The following is a 27,821-nucleotide window of genomic DNA, read 5'->3' as shown; positions in this document are numbered from 1 at the left end:
TGTAATTTAACATGGGAACGCCTATTTAAACTATTAAAAATTGACGTTCAAAATTCTGTTTTTTTTTTTTATTTTCAATACTGATTAAGCCCTTTTAGTTGACTTTTGCTTCATTCACCATTTTGCGTTTCGGTTTCTAGTCAGGTTTTCGTGTGCTGTGTGATTTTTCGGTAAAATGCCTCGTAAAACACGGAGAAATACAGCGAAAACTGCAACAAAATCATCAGAGACAGGTAATATTTCGAAAATATAAGTTAGAAATCATATGCATAACAATTATAAATGTTTAATCAGGACGCCAGAAGCAGAAAAAATCCTCAGCATTTACGGAGCGTGCAAAGCAACATAACCAAGCTTTCCTGCGAGAAGCGGTGAGTTTTGTTATGAAAAGAATTTTCCTAACCTTCAAAAGTAAAAAAAATCCCAAATGATCACACTGTTACCTTTATCATACTGTTTACAAACAGCATGATATAATTAAAGCAAAAAAGTACAATAACTGAACTATCTTTTTTTCCTTTAGTTGAATTCGGCTCTAGCTGAAAGTGGCAATGAGAACTACAGTGAAACCGGACATGTGTTCGTCTCGGTGGAGCAGGCACACAGCTCAAGAAGTTTCGGGCAGCCCATCAAAACCGATCCTTTGGAAGTACTGGATCTGAGCCAACATGCGGTTGTGGAATCAGAACCGGGTCTGGACCAATCGCTAACTGAATCTACTGCCAACACCTCATTGCTGTCAACCAAGCCATTGGAGCTATGTACAAGCGAATTACAACCAGTACCGTTGACAAATTCAGTTGTTACACCACCATTGTCACTGCTACCATCTTCACCGACGTTGCTTCCGGAACCTGAATCAGTTACTGCAGAAAATTCAGACGACGACAAGTCAGATGATGACAAGTCAGACGAGGACAATTCAGATGAAGGCAAGTCAGAGAAGGACATAAACCAAAAATACGTTGCTTTGCAATTGAAATATAATAAGCAGACGGAAAAACTGAAGCAAACCCAAAAGAACCATGACATCCTCAAAAGGAAGCACGCAGAGATGAAAGATTTGTTTGTGTACACAGTTGCCGAAGCAAAAAAGGCAAAAATGGATCCTAACTCGAGCACTGTAAGTACAACCCAATTGATTATGATTTTAGTCCTATCGATAGATTTACATAGGGTATACGTACAAGTAAAGACTTTATGCCATACGCCGTAATAGGTGTATACTATAACAGGAACGTATAGTCAAAACTGGTACATCTACCTTACTTTGATCCAATTGTACTACATGTTGTATTATTTAATGGTTGATTTTCTCATGTTTTTCATTTTTCATTGTAGACTTTTACAGTAGATCCTGACATTGATATGTCAGTCGACCAAATCCACGAAATCCATAACATGTCAAAAAGCGTTGGCAACTTTGCACAAAACCTCGCTATCTGCATGTATGGAGCTTCAAATCTGCGGGAGAGATCGGTCACCGGGAAGCAGTGTAACCGCATGAAAGGATCAGCGATTCCAAAACCACAAATTTCACCGAAAAAGCTTAAGTTCATCTACGGTGAGTACATGTAATAGTATCATTATGAACTGTTAAAAATTATTTTTTTATATTTTTCTATAGCGAAAGCTCGTGAGCGAGTTGCACTACAAGTTGGTGTATACAACATCGAACAAATCTCCCTACTTGCTGACAAAACGATCGTTAATCGTGCTATTGCTGAAAAAATAGCTAACCTAAGGAAGGCAGCTAAGATTGCAGCGGAGAATCAGCAGTCAACTGAGGAAGATGATCGCAACTGTTAAACTTGATACAAATTTAATTTTTAATTTTCATTTACATCATTTAAATTCTACAATGAGTGATTGGAATTGTTGATCATGTTAGGTTTTTTTTTAATATTGTAACTTTCGTTCATTCTATCCTTTATCCTTAAAAGGAATTTTTAAACCGTTACATAAACAACAGTACAAATCTAAACAATATCATAAAAATTGTTTTATAAGTCGACTTAAGCACAAATGTTTGTCGTTGTGAACAAGGTCGAAACATGAACATGGAAATTTAATAAAAAAGAATTCAAAAGAGCAAAAGTATTACCTGTTAAATTGAAAAAAGAAATATCTATTAATGGTAAAAAAATGGTAAAAACAATAACATCAAACGATAGTTTTTATTGTATGCCATCAATTTAACAATACATAAAATGTATAAGATTAACAATTAAATTATCTAAAAGTTTAATGTTATTTTACGTTCTCAACAAATACAATTACACAATAGCTTTACAATACATTTTATAGTATTTCGAAAAATAATGTATGGAAAATCTTCAATTTGGTTATGGTTAAGATACATAACGACCCCCTGACTTTATTGTATTTTTGCTAAATACCATAGAACCAATTGTCATAAACAGTTAATTTTATTTTATTTTTATTGTTGGAAATATGATACATTCTATTGTGTGCTAATAATTTTCAATTTTATTGTTACAGTCATTTCCGTTGTGTTTGTATTGTTATTTTTATCCGGGTACTGCGCTGAAGCCCCTATCTCGATGTGTACAAGAACCAACCGACGTCGCTTGGTTGGTTGGCCGATGCATCCCGACAAAGAAAAACGCGCGAGTCAGCGTAGCCCCTATCGATGATGGTGCAGGGGTCGAATGTTATCGCTCGACGAAAATCGGGATAGTGAAATAAACGAGTACTGCTGTTACTGCTGCTATACGTCCATCACGGCAGGCTATAGAAAGAGGTTCCCACCCTCTCAATAGTCTTGACAACGACGCGGAGGGTTGCCCAAATGCTAGGATTTCAAGGGTACAGCCCTCATTTAGCTGCCAAAATTAAAATTAGTTCAAACCGTTCCCACAGCTGCCTGCCAGGATGTGCAGGCACCGTTACATCAGAAAAGCGGGAACTGCAAGCCTTCCAACTAACTACACACATTTCCGGATTCATTTTTTGGACGTAAACTCTCAAATGTAGCAACCGAAGCAGAAATGCGATGGTGCAATCTGGCGCTGAAGGTGCATGCGTGAAATTGAATCAAGATGAAATTTAATGAAAGTACACTTTTGCAAGCGTTCTGGTCGGTAAGTTTCACGGAATGATTGATCCCCATGAGAATTACGCTCCGATTTCTAAATGCATAACATTTTATTACACGAAAGGTTATCCCTCCGATTAGACTCCCTTTGTTGGTCGCTCTAGATGGGAGCGGGATATTTCTCTGAAAGTCATTTCACCGGAAAAAAAACATTCGCCGAATGGGTGATTTCGCCGAATGGGTGATTTCGCCGAATGAGTCATTTCACTGTAGGATATTTTTCCACCCAAAAACCCTGCTTGTCAAGTTAATTTCTTCCGAAATTAAAATTATTCCAATCAATTTACAATCTTTGCAATACCAAGATTCAAAAAGTTAAGTTAAGTTTTCTTTATTAGTGAGGCTTTCAGCCTGGGGCTGGTTCACCTCCGAGGATTCAAAAACTGAACTTCTTTCTTATGTAATTATTAAAAAAATAAATAGAATGTATTAGGAAGTTTTTCCTTCTTTGAAATAAGAGCATTACTATTATTTATGGCAACTCTGTTGACCTACTACACAAGTGCGGTTATATACGGCTCACAAATTGATCGTTTATTTTCGCTGTTCAAGTCCGAATTTATTTGCGAGTGATTAGTGCACACAGTACTCACACAGTACGTAAGTAGGTCAGGAGGTGAAAATATTTAGTGAAATAAGCAGTTTTAAACTCCAAGTGATCTGCGATCAATCACGGAGTATAAAAGAAAATAATAGTAATGGCATCAGTCCGCATCGTGCTCTCTTGCCGTGCGGATCTATTTGCTTTTTCTGAAGGAAGTGTTAGCTACAACAAATTTAAACAGCGCTTTTCAGTGCTCAACCTGCGAAAAATTTTCTACCTTGTTCAACTCTTATTCCTTTTCGATCCTTGTTTGGACCCTACCCGATCTATCCTTCTTGGATATCGATTTGGAAAATTCCTCTTCGATCCTTCAGATTCTTATAGTAATCTGCTTGGAAGTCGATTTGGATAAAAATTTACTGCCGCCATGGCGCCTAAACGCAAAAGAAAGGGGCAAACTCTTGGCCCCCCTTCTGATGAAATAAATTTGAGTAATCAATTTGATTTGCTCACGGATGATGAGAATGATCCATTATCCAAGAAAAATTCTAGTAAACTTTCCCGGCTTAATGCCAAGAAGGAAAAGATTCCCCTATTGTGATAACCACTTCCGATTTCCATGCTCTTCGCATGGAACTTTTGAATTTCGTGACAGTTAAGTTTTCACTACAAATTGGACGTCGGGGTGAATGCCGTGTATTGGCTGAAACCTTGGACGGATTTAAATGTCTTCTCAAAATGAAATCCCGTCCTGGCGATTTGCGCAACGGGATTTCTAATGATTTTTATTTAGTTCACTTCAAGTCTAGTGAACTAAACAACCTTAAGGCCTTAGAAAAAGCTTGCCTTATGCTCCATGTCCGAGTGAAGTGGGAACACTTCAGGAAGACTGGAGGAAATTTCCAAAACCTCACTCAGTGCCGTAAGTGCCAGGGATGGGGTCACGGAACTAAAAATTGCTACAGGCCAGCTAAATGCATGAATTGTGGTGATTCCTCTCACGCAAAGGACGACTGTCCTGTGAAGGAAGATCCTAAGAAATTTAAATGTTCAAATTGTGGTGAAAACCACAAATCCAATTTTTGGGAATGTAAGACTCGCAAAGCGATCCTACAATTTCGTTCTAAGTGACAGGTAGGAAACGCTCCACGTTTCCGACCAGGTACAAATTCCTCTGCTGTTAACAACGATCAGCGAGAAACAAATTCTACATTCGTACCCGTAGGTACAAATATCACGCCTGCTTCAAATTTTTCATCTGTACCTACTCCCCTCGCTGCTAACAATGTTCAGCGAGTTAGTGTTTTTTTTTTTTTTTTTTTTCTTTATTAGAAAGATTTTTAGCCATACCCAAGTAACAATCTAAATGCTTGGAAGATTTATTCTTATTTTATCATAGCATCCCTTTCAGCCTGTGGTTATATTACGGTTTTGTGTGCTTGTCATAAAATCAGGCCATCAAGTCGTCTATAAAACTGTTTTATGGCTACTAAATTAAAACTCAGACTTCATAGTTTTAACGGTAGCTGTAAGGTGGTTCTGTATCACTACTTATAACTGCAGAATAAAACCAAAACAAAACATAAATTATGTTTTATGGCATACTTTTTATGACCGATGTAAAACTTGAAGCAGTCTAAGACCTTCATCAACACCTCATTACAACTATCATATTTATCAGAGGCCTAAGATTCACAGATAAGAAATATACTACAACAATAACAAAAATACTCTGGAAATTGTTACCAATAAAAAAAAACAAATCTATTCAGATACATGAAATGAAAACCCCTTCAGTGCTTTTGAATACGATGAAGATGAGACGATCAACAATATGAAACTCCTGGAGGATCTACAGTTATGGGCTCCCTCACATAACATAAGGCACAGTGCGGTGAAGGAGCTCTTAAAAATATTGAACAAGCGGCTTTCCGATACACTTCCGAAAGATCCACGAGCCCTTCTTAAAGCAACGCCGACAGTTTCACTAAATCCGTTTGGAGATGGCCAGTATTTGCATCACGGCCTTACACTTTGTATTACAAAAGCTTTTAGTGGATCCAATAAGCATTTCTTACATCTTGATTACAAGCGAAAATAGGAGGATCGCTTGGAATGTTGACTTTTTGACAGGTGGTCATGGTTTTTGTTTTGTTTTGATTCGCTGTACCGAATAAAACCAGCAAGCTAGTTATATAGCTTAAATATAACTTAACGCTCTCAATTTGGACTACGAAATGCTAAGATACAACCATTAGGTTTATGTTATGCTATAGAATTCCAATCTAGGATAATATGTTATATTGAGGTATTTTTAAGGAGTAGCAAGTTATAACGAAAAAAAAAAGGCGCCGTATGAACAAATTTCACACAGTATGAACAATTCCGCTTTAATTGATAGGCGATAAAACACTTTCATACATTTATGTATAATTAAATAATATGTGACTGGTTATTGCTCAACAGTAGAAACAGTTTGGTACTAAATAGATAATCTTTTAATGACTCTGTAATGCATGGTGCTAATGCAGACAAATTAAAAATATCCCTATATTTTAGTATTCATATGGCGCACTGAGTTTATGCTCCTATTTGGTATAATAATCACCATAAATATTGCACGGCATGCTGTGAAGCATATACAAATTGGTTTAAAATTGTAATAAAGTCGTCTTATTTTCAATATACAATAATATCAGCTATTATTACCAACCGACAAGGATCATGATTTCATATTAAACATCGAAAGAATAAAACCACAGTAAAATTTTTCTCAATATTAACTGTCATCCAAAAACCCCAACTTAAAACCTTCAAGGTTGTCAAAATGTTTTGCGTATCATGTTTTATCAACTTCTTCAGGAGCGATTTATGCGGTTGTAATATAATTTTATGGTAGTCATCAAAAGGTTGTTCAAACTTTCTGACCAGGAGGAAGTTTTATGTTTTCATTTTTAACAACAAAGTGTAGAGTGTGATAAAACTGACATAAAACCTATGATCCTAAGGTAGTTCGCACATCAAGTTTTAATGATTACATTAAAACTGGGCCAATTGGCCATGACATGGCTGTATAGCGGTTCTCAGGAGGTTGTTAAAGCAATGTGGTCGTCAGTGAAGGTTTTAAAATTTGGTTATATCAACTGCTATAAAACTTTAATCAAATAAAAATTGTTGCATGGGTAGGCTAGTTCATCTCTTAAGCGAGTTAATGGAGCTACCTATGCTGCTATTGCAGCGGGTAGAAATCAAAATACTAACCAACGTTCTAACGGAAATTTTGACAATTTTGACCTAGGAAGCATTACTGCCCCTAAAATGGAATTTTTACAGAATTCATTAATTGACATGATTTCTGATATGCTTAAATCTAACTCCATGTTTGATGCTATTCAAACTGGAGAAAAATTTGCTAATAATATTGTCATGACTTTAAAATTCAGTAATGGATATTAAAGCTTTAAATATTTTAAATTGGAATGCTCGATCTCTTAAAGATAATGAAGACGAGCTATTTAACTTTTTGAGAGTTCATAACGTGCATATTGCCGTTATAACTGAAACATTCCTTAAACCTGACCATAATGTTAAGAAGGACGCAAATTATTTGATTTATAGAAATGATCGTCTTGATGGACCCTGTGGTGGCGTTGCCATCATTGTTCATAGACGAATCAAACATAAAATTCTTTCATCATTTGAAACAAAAGATTTTGAAACAAAATTTGGGCAACTTACGTTTATATAGCTGCCTGTTTGCCATTCCAATGCGTTGGTCAGCAAAAGAATTTTCTCAAGGGTGACCTTCATAAACTTACCCGTCATAGGTCTAAATTCTTTATTATTGGTGATTTTAATGCAAAACACCGCTCATGGAATAATGCTCAAAGCAATTCCAATGGTAATATTCTGATTGATGATTGATCTGCAGGTTATTACACTATTCAATATCCAAACAGCCCAACATGCTTTTCTTCAGCAAGAAATCCCTCCACTATTGATTTGGTCTTAACTGATTCATGTCAACTTTGTAGCCAATTGGTTACCCATGCTGACTTCGGTTCTGATCACCTTCCAGTAACTTTTGAAATATCCCAAGAAATAATGTGTAATCCCAACAGCTCTACTTTCAATTACCATAGAGCTGATTGGGAGCAATATCGAACCACTGCCAATGCGTTGGTCAGCAAAAGAATTTTCTCAAGGGTGACCTTCAAAAACTTACCCGTCATAGGTCTAAATTCTTTATTATTGGTGATTTTAATGCAAAACACCGCTCATGGAATAATGCTCAAAGCAATTCCAATGGTAATATTCTGATTGATGATTGTTCTGCAGGTTATTACACTATTCAATATCCAAACAGCCCAACATGCTTTTCTTCAGCAAGAAATCCCTCCACTATTGATTTGGTCTTAACTGATTCATGTCAACTTTGTAGCCAATTGGTTACCCATGCTGACTTCGGTTCTGATCACCTTCCAGTAACTTTTGAAATATCCCAAGAAATAATGTGTAATGCCAACAGCTCTACTTTCAATTACCATAGAGCTGATTGGGAGCAATATCGAACATTTATGGAATATAACTTCGATCCAAACATTCCTTTGCAAACCAAAGATGAAATTAATTATGCTCTTGAATCTCTGACTACTTCTATAGTTGAAGCAAGAGCTGCCTCAGTACCAAAATGCGAGGTTAAATTCGAATTATAATAGCCGACAATCTTCAGCTCTTGATCCATCTTAGAAATGTCCGTAGGAGACAATATCAAAGAATACGCGATCCTGTCATGAAAGTTATCTGGTGGGATTTGCAAAAAAAATTAAAAAGCGATTATCTGCCCTGAGGAACAAAACTTTTGAAAATAATGTTTCTAAATTAGACCCGAGTTCCAAACCCTTTTGGAAACTCACAAAAAATAAAAAAAAAGTAGAAGGGTCTGTGCCTAGGGGCACAAACGGAAGCTTGACGTAGGACCGCTAGTGGACGGAATAAATGTGAAGAGCATTAAGTTCTTTTAATTGATCAAATCAGGCATAACATTTGATAACGGCACAAAAGCATTTGAAAACAAACATTCTAAGGCCCTTTACACGCGAACTAAAGTACGCCCACGCAAACCAATGCCACTTACGGAAAGGTGATAGTTGCCCCTATGCGATGATGTTGTTGGTTTGCGTAAGAGATAAACTAGCCTATGGCTAAAAATCTCTTTAATAAAGAAAAAAAAAATGTTGGTTTGCGTGGGCGTACTTTGGTTCGCGTGTAAAGGGCCTAAGAAGGTTTGTTTACAAATGCTTTTGTGCCATTATCAAATGTTATGCCTGAAATATCTATTATCTCAACTCTTTCCGGTTTTGAATTGTAGGCGATCCAAATTTGTAGTAATCTTTTTCAAAAAGAAAGTTGATTACGAGAATCAACAGGGTGGCCAGTGAATTTTCATTTTGAAAATCCCGGTTTTTTCCCGGTTTTCCCGGTTCAAATCTTAAAAATTCCCGGTTGTTAATATGCAACAAAAAAAAAACAAAATTTACTGATAGGATAAAAAAATGTGATTTAAGAAGATTCCCAAGATTCTGGAGCTTTGAAATTTGTGTAGAGTCTGAAACTAGAACTTTTCTTCAAAATTTGTGATTAATAACATGCTTCGTGATGCAAGATTTGGAGAAACAAAAATTAAAATGTGAAATTTTGAATTTTTTTCAAGATCACAGATTTATAAAAAAAAAAAAACATCATACTTATGAGTCGTGGAGTCATAATTGTCACGCTCTGAGACTTGGAAGCATTTTAAGGGTAATAACAAATTACATAGCAATCTGTAGAATCTGGCGGACAAACCCTGGAATTTTTAGTAAAATTTAAAAGAATTCAAAGTGTTGATTAAAAACAAATATTGAGAAGGATTCCCACACAGTTTTCGAAGTAGAAGAGCAGATTTCCAGAATTATTCTTACATGAAATCCATAGAAATTGTTAGATGAATTTGGAAGGATTTCTTTGGAGAAGAATGCAAGTTCTAAATTAAACTGTTAGGTAATTTTAGTAAATTTAAAAAAGAATTGTGAAAATAAAAATAAAACATTGCAGAAAATTCCTACGTGGTTCTGATGAGATTTGTATGGGCATCGTGAGGAACATTTTTTTTTTTTTTTTCCTTGGATTTGTTTTCCGTCGATCTTGTTTTCCGTGCTGAGCACCAATGCTACCGACGCCAGGAAGGCAGCTCCCACACCTGGACCCTACCTATCGACCCATCAACTCATGAACCGGGGACCAACGGCTTTACTTCCCTTCCGAAGGAAGGCGTGATTACAGATGTTATGCCTCAGAACATCCCGGCGGCGCCGACTGGGATTGAACCCAGGCCTGCTGGGGTGAGAGGTAATCACGCTTACCACTACACCACCGGCGCCGCTATCGTGAGGAACATGACAGATGAATTTTAAGAAGAATTCCAAGAGAATTATGATCGGAATTCAACAAGACACAGAGTTCTTAAAATGTTCTGGCAATAATTTCAACCCTAGTGCGAATGGTTCATCACATAACCCAAACAAAATTGATTCCAAAAAATTTGGTGATAATTAGAAAGAAATTCATTAAAATACTCCAAGGGGTTTATAAATTAATTTTCGAAAGATTTCTTTTGTTTTGAATAGAGTTAAAAGAAATGTTTGAAAAGATTTTTAAAGGAATCAAAGTCTCCGGATAGGCGGGAACGGGAATTATATGAAGGATTCCAATAAATTCTTAGAAGGGGTTGGAAGAAAATTACTAAAATAATTCAACGGTAATTATTACGCGGAGTGTTTTCTGGTTTATTTCAGAACAATTTCAAGATAGTTCAGAGCAGAATTCCAAGTTAATTCTGGAATTCATCATGAGAATTTTGAACATCGAAAAATTAAAACCCCGGAAAAGAATAATTCAGTTTCGGTTTTTACAAATATTTGTTTCCAAACTCCAGCATCTTCAATATTTTCTTTAGAGGACCATGCACTTTACATCTGAAATTGAAACGACAAAAATCAATTTGCAATATTGCTGAGTGATTAAATTCTAAAAACAATAAGACGGTATACTGAAGAAAATTATGCAACAAATAGAGCAAGACATTCATTTGCTAAAGGATCACTCTGTTTTAATGGTTTATTCTGAAATTCTGATGTAAAAATTTGTTCCTATGATATGGTTAATTTATTTTCCCGGTTCTCTTGCAGAATTCACGGGTTTTTCCCGGTTTTCCCGGTTACTTTCCAAATTCCCGGATATTTCCCGGTATTCCCGGATTTCCCGGTTTGCTGGCCACCCTGAATCAATCAAAATCACTTGCACCCCTGCTTCCAAGTTTGTGTGGTCGTTGGGGGCTTGTGGTTCTGAATATGGACAAACAAGCATAGATAAATTCTATTCCAACTCTTTACTGACGTAAGCTTGATGGCCCTGAAAAGGGCCGTTTTATTGAAGAGAACATCCATGGCCATTTACGCTTGGCGTGTTTAGTGTAGGTGACAGCATCACGGACCTCATTTTCCATGAACACCTTCAGCACACCTCGTAGATCAGACCGGAGATACGTCAGACACTGCGACGGCGAGCCAGACGACGGATGGTGGTTATCTCGAAGAATTTGCGATGACGATTGGCACCTCCTTTGCCACGACCTACTGCTACTATTGCTCACCACGCCGTCCGAAGCGAAAATGAGCTGATACCTTTGACTTAAATGATCTATATTTCTTGAATTTGTGTGGTTTACATGTATAACTTATCAAGTGACACAGATGCGTCTTTTCAACTTTAGTTCCTGTGAAATTTCAATTATTATTAATTACAGTTCCTAGTCCTATCAGGCCTGTTTTAGAGAATGACCACCTTGGTGGGATTGGTTTGTTTGAAAATTTGAAAAGGGAGACTACTTATAACTACTATTTACAACTACAACTAACCTACAACTACTATGTACACCTAACCAACTATATACAAATTGCTTATCAAAGCATGTTCTGATAAATTACATTTTTGTGCAAATTTAGTCTTAATTTCGTTAATTTTGGAATCTATTTTGGCAATGCCTGCCTCTTCATGTAAATTTGTTATTCTAGTGTCGAAAGGACGATCAAGAACCATCCTCAGCACTCTATTCTGAGCTACCTGAATTTTGTTCCTGTGAGTCTGTGCACATGATTCCCACACCGGAGCTGCGTAGAGGATCGCAGGTGCTACGATTTGTTTGTAGACGGCCAGTTTGTTCACCCTTGAGAGGCGGGATCTGCGGCAAATCAGCGGATACAGACTCCTAACCAAGGCGGAACACTTGACTACGGTTTTCTCCACATGCGAGCGGAATAGGAGCTTTTCGTCAAACAACATCCCGAGATAGGTTACTTCGGCGGACCACTCAACCCTTGTGCCATCCATGATTACAGTACAAGAGGGAGTCGGTTTTAGTTTGAGTGATTGCCGATGGAGGAACATGATTGTTTGTGTTTTGGAAGCATTGATTTTGATTTTCCACGTGGTGGCATAATCAGCAAAGGCGTTAAGGCATCGTTGAAGTTTGTTCGTTATTTCGCGAGGCATCCTTCCTTTGACGGCTATTGCGGTATCATCTGCGAACAGGAAAAACACGCAACCGTCTCCAAGGGGAGGAATGTCGGAAGTGTAAATGCTGTAAAGCAAGGGTCCCAGCAGACTGCCTTGCGGGACTCCTGCTGGGATGGAAAACGTGTCGGAAAGACAACCATTCAACGATACCTTAAACGACCTTTGCTGGAGGTAGCTACGGGTGATTTTAACCAGATGTAATGGAAAGTTGAAGTTACAAAGCTTGTATACAAGCCCATTGTGCCAGACATTATCAAACGCTTTCTCAACGTCTAACAATGCCATGGCTGTGGACTTGGATACAGCTTTGTTACTTCGGATGTTATTCATCACCCGCACTAGCTGGTGATTGGTGGAGTGCCCCTTTCTGAACCCAAACTGTTCCGGAAGGAGAATGTTATTTTCCTCGACAAACTTGAGCAAACGATTGAGAATGAGTTTCTCGAACAATTTGCTCAGCGCTGAAAGGAGGCTGATTGGTCTGTAGCTTGAAGCTAGCGTTGGGTCCTTCCCGGGTTTGCGGATAGGTATGATTTTCGCTGTCTTCCAGATACTTGGAAAGTAGTGCAGTTCCAAGCATCTGTTGAAGATAGCGGTTAGAAGAGACTGCACTTTCATGCTAAGTCTCTTCAAGATCAAGTTGAATATACCGTCAAACCCGGGAGCCTTCATGTTCTTGGTGCATTTCAGCGCTGAGCAAATTTGTTGTACTGTAATCATATCCGCCGGAGGCACGACACAAGGGGAGGCATCTAGGTTTTGAACGCATTGCGCAACCTGATCTTCGAGCGGACTTTGGATATTCGAGCCAAGCAAATGCGATGAAGCGACATGCTCGCCGATCGCATTTGCTTTTTCCTGTGGGGTGATTAAAAGCCGATCGTCATCATTTTCGACTCTGAGAGGTGGAATGGGTTTGGGATGAGTTTTCAGGACCTTGGCTACCTTCCAGAATGGTCTGGAGCGGTCGTCCAGATTCTGGAAAACACGCCCGAAACTTTCATTTCGGAGTGAGTCCATTCTGGAAGCAATCTGTCTGTTCAGATCAGCCGTTTCACGTTTTTTGCCCAGATCTCCAGTCCTCTGAAACTGGCGTCTACGAACATTTCTCAGGCGAATCAAAAGTTGGGTGTGGGAATCAATGGCAATAAACTTACCCCTCACAGGAACTCGTCGGACGCACGCCTCGTCAGCCACGGTTATGGCTTGATGGAGTCCCTCCAACGCTCGATCGATGTCCTCCACGGTGTCAAGCGGCGGGTTGTCGATGATGTGCCTGTCTACCACGCGTCCAAACTGGGCCCAGTTAACGCGATGGTAGTCCTTGCGCAGACTTGAAGCAGGAGCCACGTTGCAGCCCAGTTCAGCCACCACCGGTTGGTGGTCGGAGCTGAGTTCGTTCAAGGCTACCGGCTTGGACAAGCCGATATTTGTCATGAACAGGTCTAGCGTCGATGGGTTGCCTGCCGGTGAGATGAATGTTGGTTCATCCGAAAACCAAACGGAGTACAGCCCATGCTGTGAGTGGTCGAACAGGAGACGACCGTTCTGGTTCTGCTGGTAGTTCCGCCAGGCCTCATGGCGAGCATTCAGATCTCCTCCAACGACGAAGCGGGAACCGTTACGGGTGATGGTGGACAGGTCCTTCTTGAATTTAGCCGCTAGTCCACTGCTGGCGGCACACTGTCGAGGGCAGTAGACGGCGATGAACTGGACGTATCCAGTCGACGACTCCACCTCCACACCAAGGGCCTCGATGATAGAGGTGCGGATATGGGACAGAGTGTGGTATTTTATTCCTTTCTTGACGACGACCGCAACACCACCCCCCCTGGAGCTGGTGCGATCAAGCCGGATAATGTTGTGGTCAGGCAACCAGAAGCTGTCGCCGGACTTTAGATGGGTCTCGGTTAGAAGGCCCACGTCGATGCTGTGCTTGCGGAGGAAGTCGGCAAGCTCAATCTTTTTTGCTCTTACAGAGCAAGCATTCCAGGTGACGATAGTTAGCGGTTTAGACGCCATACTGGATGATGAACTTACCGAGCACTTGGATCTGTTCGGGCTTATTGCGGCACTTACGAAGAGCACCGGACATGTTGACGAAAATTTCCATCAGTTCATCCGCTGAGAACAGATCGGGGTTGTTGTTTTGTCCTGTTGGTTGTCTCCAGAATCCAGGGGGGGATGGAGAGCTTTGGCCAGCAGAATCACCGGAAGCTTCTTGAGAAGGGGCGGGTTGCACCCGCGAATTCGCTTGCCTTTGCTGGGGAGCACGAAGAGGCGGAAAATCCTCCGTCCTGAATGATGGGGTTTTGTCCTTCTTGCGTCCTGGTTGATTGTTGCTTGACGCCAGCTTTCGGATGCGTTTGAAGTCCTCGCGTTTGGAGCACTGTCTGTCAGAGCCTTGATGTGCACCACCACAGTTAGCGCATTTTATCGCCACGGCTCCATCCGCAGGGCAGTTGGAAGTGGCGTGTTCTTGAGCGCAGTTGCTGCAGCGTGGCTTGATGTTGCAGTTGCGGGTACCGTGTCCAAAATTGAGGCACCTCTGACACTGCGTTACGTCACGATGACCGCCACGGTATGGCTCCCACCGTACGATGATGGAGTAGATCGATCGGATGGCTTGTAGCGCATTGAGCGTCACCGTCCCTTTCTGGAAGTGCACCAGGAAAAGACAATCCGGGTACGTCTTCACGTTTTCATCTCTCCTTGTCATTCGGAAGACAGCGATTGGGGCTAGCTTGTATCGGTTGATTTCGGCTTCGACCATCTTGGGGTCGAAGTTTGGTAGACCCCTGATGACTACCTTGAAGGGCTTCTCACCGGGGATGTCGTGCGTGAAGAATTCCGCCTTGGTATCCTTCAGATATTTCACGGCCACTTCGTACTCCGCTTTGGTTCGGAGCATCACCTTGGTGCCGATCCTGCCGAGCTTAAACTCAGCTGCAACGCCCAGCGATGAAAGATCGCCAATCAGCGTGTTGAGTGGGACTTGCTTCACCACCAGTGGAGGAAGCTTCATTTTTGCTGCACTCGGGCTGGCAGCAGTTTCGTTGTCGACGGCGTCGCCGAAATCACCAATGACGCTGACGTTCGTCGCGGTGGCATCGTCCCGTCCACTCGCACCATCGGACTGGCCTTGATTTTTCTTCCTCTTCTTAGACCGCTTCACCGTGGCTGAGGTGGGATTCCCTACATCGGTGGGAAGAGTAGCGTACCTATTCGAAATAGGTACACTCAAGCTACCCTCACCGCTGTTCTTCGTCTCCGTTTTCTCTCGGAGCCTGCTCCGGGAGCGCTGTCTTCCCATCACACGAAGCGACCGACACTACTGACGACGCGATTAAACTGCGAATGTTTGGAACAAACTAGAAACTTTTGAACAACTCGACAGAGCGAGCAAAGACCGAACTGTACTGCTTGACGTTCAAGCAGAGAATGATATGTGCTGATACCAGACAGCGGCGCTGCTTTATATCTTTTTAGGTTAAAGCAGAATGATGTGCAACCAAGTGGTATAAAAGCTACAAAGACTCCTCCCATTATGAGTAGCTTACTATCAAGTAGCGACACTGGCTATTTTCTTTTTGCGTACACGGCGAATGAGAACGCCCCAAATTTGAGTTTAGTTCACTCATAATCGCCAAAACTGTAGGAACTCAGCGATGAGTAAATTTGTCTCATGATTTCCTGTGGAAAACCTAAAAAATCTGCCAGAAAATAAGGAAATTGACGAAAATTTTATTCAGTCTCGGAGTAGTACCAATAGACTGAGTGAATCCAATCTTTACTTTTCTCAAATTCGGGAATTTTTCCCTGGAAAATCCTGGAAAAACCTGGGAAAACATGAGGAATATTTACTCATCGCTGAGTTCCTGCACTTATTTCTGAGATAACTAAACTCAAATTTGGGTCGTTCTCATTCGCCGTGATAGATATCTGCGCCGGTGGTTAGCGTAATTACCTCTCACCCCAGCAGACCTGGGTCCAATCTCAGTCGGTGCCATCGGCATGTTCTAAGGTATAACATCTCTGGGAGCTGCCTCCCTGGCGTCGGTAGCATTGGAGCTCAGTACGGAAAACAAATCTCGCGTCACTTTTCAATAGGTCCTATCTACATTGATCGATTCTCTTCATCGACACTCTCTTTCGTAAATAACTCGGCTTCACAAATCTGGATCAACAATAGAAAAGAGCCCATCAGCATTTGTAAACAAACCGTTCCAAAGCCCTTTACTCACAAAGCGAAGGCTACCCACACAAACCAACACCATCATCGGATAGGGGAAACTTCTACCTACAAGATGTTGGTGTTTGTTTGTGTGAGCGGCCTTGTTGATCCAGAAATGTTTCCTGCCGTCTTCGTCGAATTAGATGCTAGATTGTTGCTTCTTCCATCGAAAATATCCAGCCGTGGCGATTCAAAGTTGATCAAAGTTGATCAAAACAATTTGTATCCCTGCTTCCAGTTTGATCACATGAGCATTTTGTGTGGTCGGTGGTTCTGAATATGGACAAACAGCCAGATGAATTCTATTCCTAATCTTTACTGTAATAAGCTTGGTGGCCCTGAAAAGAGCCGTTTTGTTTCCAATGTTGGTGATGATTTAAGGTGTATTCAGATCTAAGCGTACATTAGCGGAGCGGAGCAAAATTTGCGTTGGAATGAGAGAGACAACTAGTACTTTTCTCCCTCTCGTACCTTCGCAAAATCTCTCTCCGCGCGTGAAATATCGCTCAGATCTGAATACACCTTTAACCTCTGAAACCAAACAGAGTGCGTCTCTGTCACTTCAAAAACGTAGACGACATCCATGGCCGCTTACGCTTGGCGTGTTTAGTGTAGGTGACAGCATCACAGATCTCATTTTTCAGGAACACCTTCAGCACACCTCGTAAATCAAGCCGGAGATACGTCAGACACCCAGACGATGGTTATCTCGAAGAATTTGCGTTTGGTTCTGAACATGGCGATGAGTGTGTAAAATATTACGCAATTCCATCCTTCCTATTCGCACGCGCCCGAGGATCGGAGGCGAATGCCACTTCGACTTGTTTTGTCTACTTACTACTCTCTGACGACTGTGCTGGGGAAGCAGCATATGCATGTAGGTAATTGGTGGATTTGTTAGTTAATTCGACGCTTTTGGACAATGCTAAACATTTACCAGTTTTTCAATAGTTTCTTGTTGAAAATCAACATTCGGAAGCATTTTTATCAATGCGTAGCCATATTTCTGATCGATTGGTGATAAAATTATTGAAATTGGACCAGGGGTAGCTGAGTTATTAACGTTCAAAATCTTTCTTAATTTGTTACATGTTCCATTTTCGGTTTTCACAAAGTGTACCCCCATATAGAAATCAAAGACGTAGTCCTACGTCAAAACATACTTTAGAAAAACAACCACACTAAACTCGTGATGTTAGACTTCAACGGTCGTCAGTAATAGCCGCCTAGGATCTGGATCTCCTTGTAAATGCAGCTTTCATTGCGCAAAACCAGATCCGAATCGACCACGTTGATCCACGATCAACAACAACAATAACACCATTAACCACCACGGCAGCAATAACAAAACAGAGAAACTCTATAAGAGTCATTAAATTAATGCCCAACGGTGAGCCTGACCCGGCTGGCTATGGAGGACCACAAACGCCACAGGAGAGATACGGGGAGATGATGGCCCAACCCACACACCATCGGACGACAATCATGATGGCGGCGATGAATGTCAAAATATCAATCAAAAAAAAACTGGTAACAGAGAGACTCGGATCGGAGGACCGAGGAGGGCGCGCACTTTACATGAGAAAGCCTTCATCGGTGAGCTGCGGTCGTAGATTGTGCATTGGGTTTGTAGCGCAACCCCAATGCGATGACGGATGGTTATGGCGATGGGGCCCCCGTTTGGGTGGGTTCGTGAGGAACTCATCATAATCTCATCGACGACGACGACGACGACGACGACGACGGTTATAGCATGAGCCACAGCCGTGGCGGTTCAGAAAGTATTATATGCTTCTTCCGAGCATTATTTGGGAAGTCTCGCCATCGTCGGTGAAGGTTTACCACAGCTGATTTCCGATGGTGTCGACAACATTGTAAAACACTCTGCGGTTTGCGAGCTTGGGCAAAGAAAATTACCCTTTCGATATGGTTTCACTGCCGTCAATTGCTACTGCTTACCTTCCTTGTCGTTGGGAATCGGGCCCATCTGCAAATGGAGAAAACAAAAATGTTCGTTACTTTCGTTCGTGGAAATGACCAACTTCATGTAATAAATGCATACACAGTGACACAGTATTGTTGTTCAAATTGAATCTCCCTGAGCTCATACTTTGGCCGGAGTTGATCGTACAAATTGACACCCTTCGCCTGGATGTCGTCAAGATCAACACCGATCATCCGATCCGCGGACTACGCGAGAGTTTCTTAGTACCGATCACGGAGATCACCCCGGACCCCTTTTAGCGGTGCCAATTGGTTCTGTTTGATCTTACATCAGGCAACACCTATTTCGCTGGGTGTCGACAATTGGATCTGAGCTGGCGTCTGTTGCCTAATTTCCAACAACAACCTCCATTCAAAACAGCAAAAATGGCAACAGCAGCAGCCCCTTAAACAAAAACTTGTTTTGCGAAAAAAAAAACAACTTTCCGGTTTGGCAATTTCTCTTTTTTGTGGGCTGCTGCTGTCGGCACCGTCGTCTGTCTGTTTGCCGTGAGCGGATGGATGGATTTGGATACCCTCGGACACTCGAAATGAACTCGCAAGTTTTTCGCTTGCGACACACAAATTACGTCTTACTGTTTGCACGAACCACCCTAGGTGCAACCCAAACACCACCAGTTTATAGAGGGGATGGGTGAATTTTAATTAGCATTTAATTGGCTAAAAACGACGAGCTAAAAATGTGCCTACTTTTGCCCGGCGTCCGCCCAACTACGATGGAATGAAAGTAGTTTTACTTAGCTGACCTCTACGGCGGTTGGAGCGTTGGGGGAATTGACCTGGTGCTGAGGCAGAGGTCACCCAAGGGACATGGTTCGAGAAGGTTGGTACATAGGAACGCTTTTCCTTCGGAAGACATAAATAGGATGGGGATCGGAGAAAAATGGTATGATTGATGTGGGTTGGGTTTACAATGTATTTCTACTTTTGGGTTTATGGCCTGAAGTTCCATTGGATTTGAAAGGAAACTTCCGATGGATACATCGCTATCTTGGCGATGGATTCCTTTATGGAATTGGGAGGGTCATATTTGGGACGATAAAAATGATTAATTCTATGAGTATTGGACTTTCATCCAATCATGGTATGCTACTTTGTGTGAGGAACACATTTCCCATCTGTGGGGGAAAGTGCCACCTGAGCAAATGTGTTGATAAAAGGTATTTCTAAGGGCTTGTTCTAAAGATTTTTCATACTGTTCAAACGTAGGTTCCTAGAAGCAACATTTTCTAGTTCTTACCTAATATCTTTTTTTGAACTCTTTATTTGTTCCAAATTCAAAATAAATTACATTTCATTTTAACTTAGGTGCTCCAGTTACTACAGTAACTTACCAGCCTTAATTGTTATGATATATATCTATATGTTTTTACATTGTTCCTGCCTTGACAATTCAGTACTTTAAACAGGTTTTTTGTAAACCTGCATGTCAGTATAACACTAAACTAGACTAAAAACTAAAACTAAATCTTATCTAAGTTTAAAGAGAATTAATCGTTGGAATTGAGGATTGCAACGATTTTTGCCTGAAATAATTAATTATTTTGTTGGACATTTGTTCTAAAGTCTCAACATTCGAAATTCTATGTACCTCGGTAGTACTGTACCACGGAGGCAACTTCAAAATCATTTTCAGAACTTTGTTCTTAATCCTTTGAAGTGCTTTTTTCCTGGTAGTGCAGCAACTAGACCATATTGGCACAGCGTAAAGCATGGCCGGTCTAAAAACTTGTTTAAATATTAGAAGTTTATTCGTCAGGCAAAGTTTGGATTTCCTGTTTATAAGAGGATACAAACATTTTATATATTTGTTACATTTGGCTTGAATGCCCTCAATGTGATCTTTAAAAGTTAATTTTTGGTCAAGTATTAATCCAAGATATTTCACTTGGTTTGACCAGGAAATTGGAACTCCGTTCATAGTGACTATGTGACTACTACTAGGTTTCAAAAACGAAGCTCTAGGCTTATGTGGAAATATTATAAGTTGAGTTGTGGAAGCGTTGGGAGAAATCTTCCATTTTTGCAAATAAGAAGAGAAAATATCTAAACTTTTCTGCAGTCTGCTGCAAATAACACGAAGACTTCTTCCTTTAGCGGAAATGCCTGTGTCATCAGCGAACAAAGATTTGTGGCAACCCTGAGGCAAATCAGGGAGGTCCGAAGTGAAAATGTTATACAATATAGGCCCAAGAATGCTACCCTGAGGAACTCCTGCACTAACAGGTAATCGATTGGATTTGGAATTTTGGTAATTTACCTGCAGAGTTCTGTCAGTTAAATAATTCTGAACTAATTTCATAATGTAAAGTGGAAAATTAAACTTTTTCAATTTAGCGATCAAACCTTCATGCCAAACACTGTCGAATGCTTTTTCTATGTCTAGAAGAGCAACTCCAGTTGAGTGGCCTTCAGATTTGTTTGAACGAATTAAATTGGTAACTCTTAAGAGTTGATGAGTAGTTGAATGCCCATGGCGAAATCCAAACTGCTCATCTGCAAAAATTGAGTTCGTATTGATGTGAAGCATCATTCTACTCATAATTATCTTTTCAAAAAGTTTACTTATTGAAGAAAGCAAACTTATTGGGCGGTAGCTAGAAGCTTCAGCTGGATTTTTATCCGGCTTCAAAATTGGAACAACTTTTGCATTTTTCCATTTATCAGGAAAGTATGCCAAATGGAAACATCTGTTAAATAGTTTTACCAAAAAAGACAAGATACTCTCTGGGAGATTTTTGATTAGAATATAGAAAATTCCATCAGCACCTGGAGCTTTCATATTATGAAACTTTTTAATAATAGATCTTACTTCGTCCAAATCAGTCCCCCAGGAATCATCAACAATATTTTCCCAAGAGAAAATATTCAGATAATCCCGAGCAACCTGATTCTCAATAGGACTAGTAAGACCCAAACTGAAATTATGGGAGCTCTCGAATTGCTTAGCAAGTTTCTGAGCTTTTTTCCAAATTTGTGATCAAAATGTTACCTCCTTCTTTAAGCACTGGAATAGGTTTTTGAGGTTTTTTCCCAAATTTTTTGTGAGTTTCCGAAAGGGTTTGGAACTCGGGTCTAATTTAGAAACATTATTTTCAAAAGTTTTATTCCTCAGGGCAGAGAATCGCTTTTTAATTTGTTTTTGCAAATCCCGCCAGATAACTTTCATGGCAGGATCGCATGCTCTTTGATATTGTCTCCTACGGACATTTTTAAGACGGATCAAGAGCTGCAGATCGTCGTCTATTATAATTGAATCGAATTTAACCTCGCATTTTGGTACTGAGGCAGCTCTTGCTTCAACAATAGAAGTAGTCAGAGATTCAAGAGCATAATTAATTTCATCTTTGGTTTGCAAAGGAATGTTTGGATCGAAGTTATATTCCATAAATGTTCGATATTGCTCCCAATCAGCTGTATGGTAATTGAAAGTAGAGCTGTTGGGATTACACATTATTTCTTGGGATATTTCAAAAGTTAGTGGAAGGTGATCAGAACCGAAGTCAGCATGGGTAACCAATTGGCTACAAAGTTGACATGAATCAGTTAAGACCAAATCAATAGTGGAGGGATTTCTTGCTGAAGAAAAGCATGTTGGGCTGTTTGGATATTGAATAGTGTAATAACCTGCAGAACAATCATCAAACAGAATATTACCATTGGAATTGCTTTGAGCATTATTCCATGAGCGGTGTTTTGCATTAAAATCACCAATAATGAAGAATTTAGACCTATGACGGGTAAGTTTCTGAAGGTCACCCTTGAGAAAATTCTTTTGCTAGCCAACGCATTGGAATGGCAAATAGGCAGCTATAAACGTAAGTTGTCCAAATTTTGTTTCAACAGAAACTCCCAAAGTTTCAAAAACTTTGGTTTCAAATGAAGAAAGAATTTTATGTTTGATTCGTCTATGAACAATGATGGCAACGCCACCACAGGGTCCATCAAGACGATCATTTCTATAAATGAAATAATTTGCGTCCTTCTCAACCTTATGGTCAGGTTTAAGGAACGTTTCAGTTATAACGGCAATATGCACGTTATGAACTCTCAAAAAGTTAAATAGCTCGTCTTCATTATCTTTAAGAGATCGAGCATTCAAATTTAAAATATTTAAAGCTTTAAAATCCATTACTGAATTTTAAAGTCATGACAATATTATTAGCAAATTTTACTCCAGTTTGAATAGCATCAAACATGGAGGTAGATTTAAGCATATCAGAAATCATTTCAATTAATGATTTCTGTAAAAGTTCCATTTTAGGGGCAGTAATGCTTCCTAAGTCAAAATTGTCAAAATTTTGATTTCTACCCGTTGCAATAGCAGCATAGGTAGCTCCATTAACTCGCTGAACATTGTTAGAAGCGAGGGGAGTAGGTACAGATGAAAAATTTGAAGCAGGGGTGATATTTGTACCTACGGGTCTTTGGAGGCGAACCAGCCCAAGGCTGAAAGCCTCCTTAATAAAGCTAAATAATAATAATAATACCTACGGGTACGAATGTAGAATTTGTTCCTCGCTGACCGTTGTTAACAGCAGAGGAATTTGTACCTGTTCGGAAACGTGGAGCGTTTCCTACCTGTCACTTAGAACGAGATTGTAGGATCGCTTTGCGAGTCTTACATTCCCAAAAATTGGATTTGTGGTTTTCACCACAATTTGAACATTTAAATTTCTTAGGATCTTCTTTCACAGGACAGTCGTCCTTTGCGTGAGAGGAATCACCACAATTCATGCATTTAGCTGGCATGTAGCAATTTTGAGTTCCGTAGTCCCATCCCTGGCACTTACGGCACTGTGTGAGGTTTTGGAAATTTCCTCCAGTCTTCCTGAAGTGTTCCCACTTCACTCGGACATGGAGCATAAGGCAAGCTTTTTCTAAGGCCTTAAGGTTGTTTAGTTCACTAGACTTGAAGTGAACTAAATAAAAACCATTAGAAATCCCGTTGCGCGAATCGCCAGGACGGGATTTCATTTTCATTTTGATTACTTGGAGTGGCACAACTCCAAGTAATTTTGCCAGTTCATCTTTGATCTGATCCAGGGATTCACCACTGGGCAGTCCTTTCATGACAACCTTGAACACATGTTCAGTTTTGGTGTCGTAAGTAAAAAACTTGTGCTTCTTCTCAGTAAGATACTTGAGAAGACATTTAAAATCGTCCAAGGTTTCAGCCAATACACGGCATTCACCCCGACGTCCAATTTGTAGTGAAAACTTAACTTTCACGAAATTCAAAAGTTCCATGCGAAGAGCATGGACATCGGAAGTGATTATCACAAAAGGGGGAATCTGTTCCTTCTTGGCATTAAGCCGGGAAAGTTTACTAGAATTTTTCTTGGATGATGGATCATTCTCATCATCCGTGAGCAAATCAAATTGATTACTCAAATTAATTTCATCAGAAGGGGGATCAAGAGTTTGCCCCTTTCTTTTGCGTTTAGGCGCCATGGCGGCAGTAAATTTTTATCCAAATCGACTTCCAAGCAGATTACTATAAGAATCTGAAGGATCGAAGAGGAATTTTGCAAATCGATATCCAAGAAGAATTACCTCGGGTAGGGTCCAAACAAGGATCGAAGAGGAATAAGAGTCGAACAAGGTAGAAAATTTGTACAGGTTGAGCACTGAAAAGTGCTGTTTAAATTTGTTGTAGCTTTAGGTAGTAGTAACACTTTCTTAAGCAAAAAGCAAATAGATCCGCACGGCAAGAGAGCACGATGTGGACTGAAAAGGAAAAAATGTTCGTTTATTCTTTTGGTTTGCCAAATCCGAACTGCCGTGCCTTCCACTTAAACCCTTCCATTACATGTTGCACAGTGGTCTCATCGACCTTATTCGTCGCCGAACGCCAGTTAGATTTAAACTGCTACTCATTTTCCATGGATTTATTAGTTTTTTTGAGATTCCGTTTGACCAAGACCCAATACCATTCGATAGGACGGAGTTTTGGGCTGTTGGGAGGGTTGTGGTCTTTGGGTACCACATCCACGTTGTTCTCATCGTACCACTCGATTGCCTTTTTCCCATAGTGGCAGCTCGCTAAGTCCGGCCAGAACAGCACAGGTCTATTATGTTGCTTTAGGAATGGTAGCAGCCGCTTTTCCATGCAATGCTGGACGTAGATCTCTTGATTGATGGTTCCCGTAGTAATGAAAATGCCGCTTTTAGACCACATGGCCTGCCAAACGAGATATTTTTTCGGGAACATCGATAGTTCCTTACCTTTTCCTGATGCGGTATAAAACTCCTGCCCCGGAAGCTGCTTGAAATCTGACTTCACATAAGTTTCGTCGTCCATGACGACACAGTCGAACTTTGTGAGCAGATTCGTATGCAGCTTTCGGGACCGCTGCTTTGCGACGTGTTTTGTTTGTAATCTCGGTTCGCCACCTTCACCTTCTTAAACGTCGACAACCCGGCTCGTTTCTTGGCCCGCTGCACAGTAGTATGGGAGACATTGAGCTTGCCAGCGACGTCCCAGATGGAGAGGTTAGGATTCCGCTTATATTTCACCGCCACCTTCTTCGTCGTCGCTGCCACGTCCGGATTACGATTGCCGCCGCTTCCAGGCTTCATGGCGGTCGACAGACGCTCCTCGAACACTTTTAAAACGTTTCTCACGGTCGATTTGGCCACATCCAGCAATTTTGCCAACTTGGCGTGTGAGAACGTCGGATTATCTTGCTGCGCGAGCAAAATTTTGACACGCTGCTCCTCTTGCTTAGACGTCATTTTGAAAACTGGAGAGCAAACGGTGAAAACTCATCATAGCAACCATTGTATATACACTCAACTTCCAAATGCAGCATTTCAGGTTTTTTTTATGCATTTTGAATATAAAGTACAAAGGATGCATCCTCATGGACGACGAAACGTACGTGAAGATGGATTATGGGCAGCTTCGCGGACAAAAGTTCTATAAAGCAACTGGTCAAGGTGACGTCCCTAGCTAGTTCAAATTCGTTTTTGCCGATAAATTTGCAAGAAAGCTTATGATCTGGCATGGTATTTGCCGCTGCGAATAAAAAAATCACGTTTTCGTGACAAACAAGACTATGGATTCCAAAATGTACAAGCAGGAGTGTCTGAAAAAACGTATTCTTCCGTACATTAAGGCCCATAATAGAGCTGTAAAGTATTGTCCGGATTTCTCAAGCCGCCACTACAGCGGAGAAGTTTTACAGTGGTATCGAGACAACCAGTAGATTTCTTCGAAAAGGACATCAATCCACCCAACTGCCCTCAATTCCGGCCAATTGAGAAATATTGGGCAATTGTCTAACAGAAGTTTAAGAAGAGTGGAAAGGTTACTCGGGATGCGACAGAGATGAAGAGATGGTGGACAAATCGGCCGCTCAGGTTAGCCAACAGAGTGCCCAAAATATGATGAGTGGTATTCGAAGAAAAGTTCGAGATTTCATCGAAACCAAATCGGAAAAATTTTATAACTATTTTTCCTTTTAAGTGCAATAAATGACCTTCATTTTTAGTACTCAAAATTTTTATTTCATCAAGATGATTCCGATACAGGCCGAAGTGAATTCATTGGCGTTTCAATGGCGTTTTAATGCGTTAGGCCGAGTTTAGAATCCGTAGGCCGAATTTGGCGTCAGGAAGCAATGTTAGACTTTTGACAATATCTCAACGACTGGATTCTCTTTATCCAATCTTACGGTACATAGGAAAGGTAAATAAATTTGGAAGCCATCACTAATAATAACATTCCGTTTGGTGCTAAACTGCGCTAGACTAAGAAAGACTAAGTGCGGGTTGTGCTTAATAGGCCGGAAATGGGGTAGTTAACCCTATTTCTTTAAAATTTAAGTTCCATGAAACGTTCCTTAGAATTTCTTTGGAATTATCCTCATAAAGTTCATTGAATGCTTTTCTTTATTACCATTGGAATCTCATTTTTCTCGTGGAATGCTACTCACAAGAACATTGGAGTTCTCCTCATAAATCCTTTAGAATTCTCATCAAAATTACTTTGCAATTTTAGTCGGAAGTCTCCTTGGAATTACCTTGGAGTCCTCCTCAGAATTCCTTTATCTCTTGAAATTTCTTGGAAATTCTTCATAAGTTGTGAAACTTTTTACAAGCCCCTTATTAAACAATTAATTTGGAATCTTTGAAAATATTCAATGCTTTTTGTTTTTCTAATCGATGTATCAGAACCCAAAAAAACAATGCATGTTTCAGAATGTATGTTGTTACTGAAAGTAAATCTACTCCAGAATTATTATGCTTAATCAATAAATGTTAATAACAAGGAAGATAAAAATGGTTGCATTGTAAAATGTTTTGAAATTCATTGGCGAACTTCAATATATTCAATTCTTGTTTTTAAATATTGATCGAGAATTTTAATATTCCCTTGGAATTCTAGGTATTTCCAGATAAAATAAAGTATCCTGAAGATTCACGATTTTCCAGGATTTTTAAGGTAGTAGACACCCTCAATTTTCTATGGAAATTTTCGTGTCCCTTAAAGATGACATGGAATTCACTTCATAATGATCCTGGATTCATGCTCAGCATTGTCTCAGAATTCTCCTGTATTATCCCGTGAAATTCTACCCAACGTTATCGTGGAATATTTTACAAAAATCCTTGGAATTCTCTCCTGGATTTTCACTCTTCCAAGCTCTCGTGAAACTCTCCGCAGAATATCCTTGAAACTCGCATTAGAATTGCTTAAGAATATATTATGAGCTATCCTTAGAATTCTCTTGGAATTCTCTTTATAATTGTTTCCCGAACTATCTTCTGAATGCAATGCTCTAAGGGAGCATACATTAAGTACCTCATGCGAAGTTTAGAGAAAATAACCCCTCCTCCCCCCTTGCGTCACGTTTTTTTTCTATACCTAATGCATAGCTTCCCAGGTGGTATCAATTTGATGCTTAACAAGTGTTGTTCAATCGATTTTAATTCAGCCTTAGTTTGAATAATTGTTGTACACGTTAACTTTTGTTCAGCTTTTAAACAACTAAATCTGGTAATTTTAATCAGCCAAAAGCTTAACAGTTATATAAATTATCAACTTTTTTTTTGTCATTAACTTAGTCTTTTCCAACCCTTGTTCAGCCTTCTAGTTTTATATAGAAGAAAAAATGAAGACCGCTTCATATCTTATATATTTTTATGGGACCGCAACAAGGTGCTGACTAACTAATTGGATTTACATATTTATATTGTTATTATAAGTCTAAAAATTACCTTTGCATTTTGGGATTCGAACCAGCAGTCGCTGATTCACAGGCATCAATCATACCTAGTGGACCACTTAAAAAGCATAT

General features: G+C 40.1%; 1 protein-coding gene across 1 annotated transcript in view; it reads right to left on the bottom strand.

Annotated features, from left to right (window-relative positions):
* LOC135701904 (inositol-pentakisphosphate 2-kinase-like) overlaps positions 1 to 27,821 on the bottom strand; it is a 422,782-nt gene that overhangs the window by 229,657 nt on the left and 165,304 nt on the right. The window contains exon 3 of the mRNA XM_065222851.1: positions 18,472 to 18,499. The gene's annotated coding sequence lies outside the window, so the exon portion shown is untranslated. The remainder of the gene's footprint in view (positions 1 to 18,471; positions 18,500 to 27,821) is intronic.

Source organism: Ochlerotatus camptorhynchus, unplaced genomic scaffold (assembly GCF_037179485.1).
Source record: "Ochlerotatus camptorhynchus isolate MF236.1 unplaced genomic scaffold, CSIRO-AGI_Acam_v1.1 ptg000179l, whole genome shotgun sequence".
NCBI classification, from domain to species: Eukaryota; Metazoa; Arthropoda; class Insecta; order Diptera; family Culicidae; genus Ochlerotatus; species Ochlerotatus camptorhynchus.
Note: the sequence above shows the minus strand (reverse complement) of the source record. Positions and strands in the feature narration are given on the sequence as shown.